This window comes from Tachypleus tridentatus, unplaced genomic scaffold (assembly GCF_004210375.1).
Source record: "Tachypleus tridentatus isolate NWPU-2018 unplaced genomic scaffold, ASM421037v1 Hic_cluster_2, whole genome shotgun sequence".
Classification (NCBI taxonomy): Eukaryota; Metazoa; Arthropoda; class Merostomata; order Xiphosura; family Limulidae; genus Tachypleus; species Tachypleus tridentatus.
Genome location: NW_027467782.1, coordinates 26001563 through 26010092, shown reverse-complemented (window position 1 = coordinate 26010092; position 8530 = coordinate 26001563).

Here is an 8530-nt window from a genome sequence, read left to right as displayed (position 1 = left end):
TTCGTGCTATTTCTTGAGTGATCATGCCATAAGATGGACATACTTTTCAAGGGAATTTCACATTTCTTGCAAACAGCTTTGGATCTTTTCAATTTTATTATAATTAATCAATTTTACCCCCTTTTTGGCTCTTTTAATGAATATATGACATATACTATGAAAAGGGAGTCAAACTTTTCTACAGTTAATATGGGTAGCTTGTTAATTGATATATTGACTAAACTACTTAAATGTACAAGCTTTTTAGAATGTTCATTGATAAAGTTGTATATCTGTATCCCACAGCTATTACCTCATTTCCCAAATAAGAAAATTACTAAAATTAGACAAATTACCATTTTTTTCAGTTTATCAAATATGGATAAACTGGTGTATTTCTTATTTGAAACTGTACATACTCAGTGTTACAGCATTGAATAGATTTTTCTCTAAAATGAAAGAAAAACATTATCTGACAAATTTCAATCTTTGTAGTTTAACAAATAAACTTGATAATGAATAGAAACTTTCAGTGTACATTATTGCACTTCTGTATTCACATCCTTACAGTAATTCTGAACAAATAGATTCAGAAACAACAAAACAGCTGAAGTGACAATAATTCTTTTAACATAAGAAATGATAAAGTTTGAAGCCTAACTATATTTGTTATTCCATAATGCCTATTTTTATTCCATGACTGATGGGTTTAGATAACAGTTATTGCCTATAAGATACACAACTCTTGAATTTGATGCTTTCATTAATAGGTAGGTGTTTACTAGGACCAAATTCAGTGCTATAATAATAATGGTAACTGATATGTATAATGGATATATTTTCAGATAGAATAAAATCAAAGCTGACCTCATTGTACTTTGTGAAGACCATTGTCTGGGAAGTGAAGAAAGGAAGTTATTAGTTCAAAACTATTTCTGGACATTTCTGAACAAGTGATGGTGAGAAAATGTTTCATTAGTCTACAGGTTGATTCTTCTCTCTCCTCCTCTTGAGAACTAAATTAGAGAGCTCCATCTTGAACAAAAATGAAAATAATCAACAGGTTGAATGTTATGTTCAAGCCAGTAATTTTCAGATAGATTCAATTATTGCATCCCTACTAGTTATCAGTTGCAGGTTGTTGCACTTGAAGAGGCTGTGGTACAACTGCAGAAGTTTGCTACAGCTGATCAGTTCTTCCTCTCCTTCCATTTCCTCTGTATACAGCACTGGCAGGTATTTGAGCATGTTTTTTGGACTTCATCTCTCCACTCTCTTCCATTTGTAAGACACTATTCACAGGGTTGTGGAGAGTGCTGTGCAGCAGTTATCAGTTGCTTAGAGCATCTACCTTGCAGTCAGTAGCAGGCAGGATCCACATTGCTATCAGTTTCAAAGCTTAGTGATTGTACGTTATCACTGCCATTTGTTATATTATTTTGTGTTTTATTCGTTCTGATCTTGCATGTGTGATGTGGATACCATTTTTATAATGTCCAAAATACTATAGAAATTGAATTTTTTTTTTTACACTTTGCATCTTTGTGATAATTAGAGACAAATGGTGTTACTTTTCAAATGTAATGCTATAAGATATTTCCCCAAACCTTTGTTTGCATTCACCGAGAGCATATTTGGTGTTAAAAAGCCAAAAGACATAATATATTATAGCCAAATAGATAAAGGGTCCTTATTATATTTCTTATATATACAAGTTGTTGTTTTTTCATGGGAGTTATAAATTAATATTTTCATTAGATTTATTTTAAATTTATTCATCTCTATAGATTGTAACATAAACTTGTAAACTATTTCTTATGATACAGAATCATTTTTGTTTTAAAGTTTATTATAAAGATACAATAAAAACTGACTTGCCTGTTGAGAGTAATTGAATATAACAAAGATATCATAATGAAACCTTTGATTAATCAGCTTCTGATGTTCAGAAGATATATATGTTCAAAATCAATGAACAAGAAAAATAAGAAACCACATAATATTGGTTTCTTTAAAAGGTAGACCTTTCTTTGTTGTAGGAAAATTGGAAATTACTAAATTAAGTGTGAAGAAATGTGTAGTAACATTATAGTTATGAAAAGAAGACTATCATGATACACCAGAATTGTTTTGATTAGATACTGAAATAATTTGACATATGGGACTAATTTTATTTGTGTTTTATGATTACAAATAAACTATGGAACAACAATTTTTGGTATAAAAGAGTATGAAAAGGTATTTGAAACATTTAACTTAAAAGGAAATTATTATGGGTGTTTATACAGCAAAATAATAATATGACATGAAAAGTGATTAAAATATAAATGTTAATAAAAGGGACATAAAGGAATTCAAAAGTAATAAATATTGTTTTATGGATAATAAGTATTAAGAAATATCAGGGATAAAAAAAGTAACAAACTTGCAATCAGACTCGACAGCTAATTTTCCAAAATATGGTTTTTCATAAAGACATGCAAACAGATTAGTAAATGACAAGCAATAGTACCCATCTCCAGTTATGGGAAAAGTTAGTCTTATTTGCTTCTTCCTAATCCTAACCATAAATAATATTTGTTTTATCTTTCCTTGACCAACTGTATTCTTACAAGTTCACACCTGTCTGATTCTTATATCTTCAATTTTAATGATTCTGAATTCCTTTCCTTGATTTCCACAATTGGGATTTCTCTTGTTAGGTTTGTTATGGGAGAATGGGGTCAGATTATTTAGTATTGGTTTCACATTTTAGTTCTCAGTATTTTTGTCTTTACTTGATTCTTCTAACCATACTTTACCTCTCATCTCTGTGCCAAAGGCTGAGGTGCTGCACCATGCTCTTTAGAATTTTTGTAGGTGATTATCATTCCCTGTTTCTTTCTCACAATTTTTTGTTGTAGTCCCAATTAAATTTAATCAGAAGCTAAAATCAATCCTTCATTTTATCCTTAGTTTACACACTGTTGCAAACTGAAACTTCCACCACTATACCTTGCTTTAGTCCCAATTTCCTGTGTAAGAATTTCTAATTCACAACTTTCCTTTGTTACCTGTATATGATTCATTGAGGTTGTCAGTCATTACTAAATCCACTTGGGTCACACTTTTACGTACACAGGTGAGGTGGATAATTCTGTATTTTACCTGTAGTCTTTTACCCAAATCTCTCTCTCTCCTCCAACCACTTTCTTTATCTAGTATATCGAAGTTGTGGTGTTCATTAATATTCTGAATTTTCCTTGCTCACCTCAAGTTTCACTTGAGAGTGTTTCTTAAGCCCTTTCTGAGTTTTGCTCAGCCTTTTTTCCATCTGCCTGTGAGTGACTAGTCACCAAAATCTACACTTGTTCAACTTATAGTTCATGAGAGATAATTTTGATGATGGGGACCATAGCTTCACTAAAACCAACTAACCTGATCTTTGATCACACACAGACATTTCCATCTTCTCCTCTGAACCTTGCATTCACAGAAGAATTACTCACTGAAATCTTGACTAAAAATAGTTCATATGCCCCCTCCTCCAGCCCAGGATTTATAATGGTGGCTTGCCCTCTGGCATCACCATCAATGTGCTACCACTATCTTTATCTAAGATGGATCTGTATCTGTTCACTGATGCCTCATCTTATCATATGAATGTACTCTTAACTTCTGGTAGTCTGTTGGGCTTATTCATTGTTCTTACCTTTCCTCAGGGATTGTTTGAAAAAAAAATACAAAATAAATCTACCATTTTTTCTTCTAGAATAACTGTAGATTGTTACATAAAATAAGTTATTTATCCTAAATAATCCCAGACTTGTAACAATTTAAATTTTGTCTTCATTTAGTTTTGTTGTTTTAATATTTTTTGAACTATGTAAGTATAACTATAAAACATCTGGTAGACAAATGACTAAAAAACTGGAGTAAAATAAACAAACACTAAATTATGTAGCACATGCATTTTACATGCATAGATTCCTTGAGAAATTGTTTCTACCTATATTTTCTTTTCTATTCTAATAATATTCTGAGTTTCACATTGTACTCACTTTTGTAACAATAAATGAGAAATATAAAAGCAAGACTTTTAGTACTTACTTGTGGATCTTGTAACTTTATTGTAGTAAGTCTGGATAAAAGTTAACACTTGTTAATACTTTGCTGAATTAAATTAGGAACACAAAATAATAACATGCAAACATTTTATATCGTGTAATTAATATTATTTAAGTGGCTCTCTAAGTATAAACTATAAGTATATAGAAAATACATAAAGAGTTCACAACATGTGAACAAACTGCCAAGTGGTTACTTAGAGGAAAGGTGATTGTTATTAGTGGTCAGATAAGAGCCAGATGCTCAAAAAACCACGAAGAGTCAGTTGCAAGTCAAATTACTGTTGAGGATGGTAAACCTTTCCTGGATCAACAGTGTTGGCCTTGTATGCCGCATGCAGGTGATTTCCGGTCATTCTGCTGAACCAGAAACATGGATTTTCCCAGATGGCAGTTATTATGGATGATTGGTGGTCCAAACTAATAAATGATTCTCTAATGACTTGATGACAATAAAATTAGCTAAAAAATAAGACTCCAGATCTTGGCAAGCATAGAATAACTGTGCAAGTCTGTAGAATCCTGGTGGAAGGACAGTAAAAAAAAAACAAAAACAAACAGACAATTTGTGGAGTCCACATGGAACTCACACACGTACGAAGACAAACAGAGATACTGAGTCTACATCAGCTTATGTCTCAGTGCTGGATGGCTAAATCTACCAGTTTGAGTGATGTGTCATTTTAATGGATACAAGGCTTGAAAGCACCACTTGCTTTGAAATAATGTTTCAGTGCTATGAATAAAATGATTCTGTTTTATATAATAATTGTCTCTACTTGATTTTGTTTTCAATGTCCGGTGAAAATTTTGAGGTGTCCTGCTGAAAATTTAGAATATTTCTACCCTTGGAGAATTAACTTAAAACGTTAGTATTTCTAGAAGGATATTAAATATCTTTATCAGCAAAATGTCAATCTGTAAACAGTGTGAACCAAACCAAGTAAAGACATCTTGGTAGCTTAAGCGAGGTATAACAATATCAATTTAGGTGGGATATTGAATGAAGATTTAAAGGGATGCTGAGTACTTATCTGAGACAATACCTGATTTTTTTTCAGCAGAATGTTTTGTGGTATCTACTTTATGACTCCTTGATATCCTTGAACTTTGAGTGAAGTATTTTAAATGGCAAAATGTATTGCCAGACTTCATCCAAGAAAAACATAACACACCAGTTTCTTGAGTAAGATTGAAAGTGTAATTGTGATTCCTTCCTGAGATGAATAATCCTATTATTTGTTGCAGTTCTGACTGGATTTCTTTCTTGAACAAATTTGCATGAACAGTGCTCTCATGTCTGCTGTATAAGGGAAACATCCAGATCAAGAATTTGAGGTTGAAATTTTCTGCACATACAGGAAGCAAGCAGCTTTTGGCCCTATAGGTGAATATTGTCTTGACTAAGCTGAAAATGTTTACCAAATCAGACAAGGGATGAAGATAAATATTTATATGATGAATAATGATCATCCAAAGGCATGGATCTGTAAAAGTAAAAATATTTCTTATTTCCAAGAGATTCTGTGGATAAAGAAATAAAAATTTTATTTGGATTTAGAAATACTATGTAATTTACTACTATACTTGAACTAGAGTAACATTACCTTCTTTCAGAACATCATAACCCATGATGTGAAGAAGGTGATGTTAAACTAGTTGGGTTTATTCTAAGTTTACAACTGCTAAATTATGGATGGCTACCATACATAACTCTGAGAGCAGCTACACAAAATTGGGGAACAAAAACATTTCCTCATGAACCTCCAGTAGACTACCAACAATGAAATCTGCTGTGTCCTTTGAAGGGAGTTAGTCTTCTACAATTTCAACTAATAACACAATTTATCTCCATCTTATATCGTTTGGGCAGTTAACCAAAACTGGAATAATGACTGTAAACAGTGAAAGCTTGCAGAGCTCAATGTTTTACTGTCTGAAAGTTTCTTCCATGAAATTATTTTATAAGATGAATTTAATAACTTGTTTGTATCAAATTATAATTATATAATGTAGACAGTACTATAGAAAAGTGTTGAGAAAAAGTCTGTCAAAATTAGATTTCAGGCTACTTTTAAAAAATTAATGGTTTGGTTTGAATTTTGCACAAAGCTACACGAGGGCTATCTGTGCAAGCCGTCCCTAATTTAGCAGTGTAAGACTAGAGAAGGCAGCTAGTCATCACCACCCACCAGCCAACTCTTGGGCTACTCTTTTACCAGCTAATAGTGGATTATCGACCATAATATTATAACGTTTGTACGGCTGAAAACGTGAGAGTATATATATGGATATAGTGATGATCGAAAACCCTCGACCCCTTAGATTCTGAGTCGAGCCTTTAACCACACCTAGGCCATGTTTGAATTTTGCACAAAAAAACGGCTATCTGTGCAAGCCGTCCCTAATTTAGCAGTTTAAGACTAGAGGGAAGGCAGCTAGTCTTCAACACCCATCGTCAACTGTTGGGCTACTCTTTTACCAAAGAATATGAGATTGATCCTCACATTATAACGTCCCTACTGCTGAAAAGGTGAGCATAAGTTTGGCGTAACGAGGATACTTAACCCGCTGACTCTCAGATAACGAGAGTCGAGTGCCTTAATCACCTGGCCAATAATAATGGAAGGTAAATCACAGGTGAAACATTAAAAGTTTATTCACCTGCATATTTAGTATAACAGAAACTCAGTGGAAGTGCTTGAGTTTAGCACAGTTAATATTTTCTATGTCTACCATTTGCACTAATAATTGCAGACAGTCTGTAAGGCATTTCTGCAACAAGTTTAATCAAACTGTCCTTTGGGACTTTACTCCAAATCCTCTCATACACTCCATAAATTTTCTTCAGAATTAACTTTTGATTTGTCAAGTTTTTGATCTATAAAATTCCAGATTTGTTCAACTGGGCTGAGATCAGAGCTCTTTGGGGACCATCACTCCAACAGTTTCTTTCTTAGCTAAGTAATTTTTGCTTAGGTTGGATGAGTGTTTGAAATCATTAACTTCTTGACAGTACAATCCAGTAATATGCAAACCACTGGGTATACTTTGACAGATCAGTATCTGATGGTAGTTGCACTGGTCCATTGTTTCAGCTATTTTACAAATATCTTTTGTCACCTCAGCACAAAAACACCACCAAACCATCACACTGGTTCCTCCCATACGTCATGGTAGATGCTCTATATTGAGGTAAATATATTTCACTTTTTTTTCTTCTGCTGGATGTATAACCTATGTTATGAACCAAATATTGCAGACTTTAACTCAACTGTCCATAACACCCCTTTCAAATCATCAACAGTACAGTTTACGTAATTTTTAGCAAATTTCAGTATCTTGACAATACTTGAAAACGAGGTAAAGGTTTTCTTAACTGCTACATAACCAAATACTCCATTCTCATTGAGTCTCCTTGATACTGTAGATCTGGTCACTTTTCTGTTATTTGGTACATGGTCGTTTATCTCATAGTTTGAGATCAACAAAGTCTTCCTTCTGCTTCAAAGACTGCATAAACAAAGATATTAAAAAAAACATCGGTATCATTTAATTTAGGTGTTCTACTTTTCCTTTCCTATTTTCAAATTTACACATCTCAGTCTCTTGATCTATGGTGTACTTGACAGTGTTTGGGAAGCATTTCAAGTCAGCAACAATTTGTCAGAGTCCAACAAACATCTCGTAAAGCTTTTTCATAATCTCTGCTCTACTAACTATGTTCTGTGCTTTTTTGGAAAGTGTAATATTGTTGTGTATGCTGGTGGGTGTGGCAAGAGGTGTCTGATTTTCTATCTGATAGCTCTGTAACTAAACAAGATACAAAGCTATAAATATTTTGTTTCAGTGATGATGGTAATATAGTGAGTAACATATGTTAAATTTTTGTACTTATAGTTGTGAATAAATTTGAAAAGGGGACAGTCTATAATAAAAACTGTCACATTTGTCACAGTAGGAGAAATTTGGGATTTTAAAGAATATTGCTTTATAAAAGTAAGAAACTAAACCTTATACTATTGTAAAATATAGATTTTTAGCTACAATTTTATGCTATACTAATTAGTAGAACGTAAAAAATAGTTTAATTAAATCCTGAATGCAAATCACTAAAATCCTCATGACACGTGCAGTAAAGGATGTATGTGGACACAGCTAAATTGTGTATCATTCTCTACATGAGCAAGAACCTAATGAGGTATTCACTTGAACTTAAAGAGTTAATAAAAACTGCAATCATATCAATTGTCATGAAATTATAAACCTGTTAAAATTAGATATTTTGATTATTTCAATACTTAAAAAATTGAATTATAAATATATATATGTTTGTTTGTTATTAAGTACAGAGCTAGATAATGGTATATTTTGTGTGTTGAGTTTTAGCTTCATTATTTATTTTTGACTTCAAGATTTTAAGCTTTGGCAATTTGAGAGAGGGC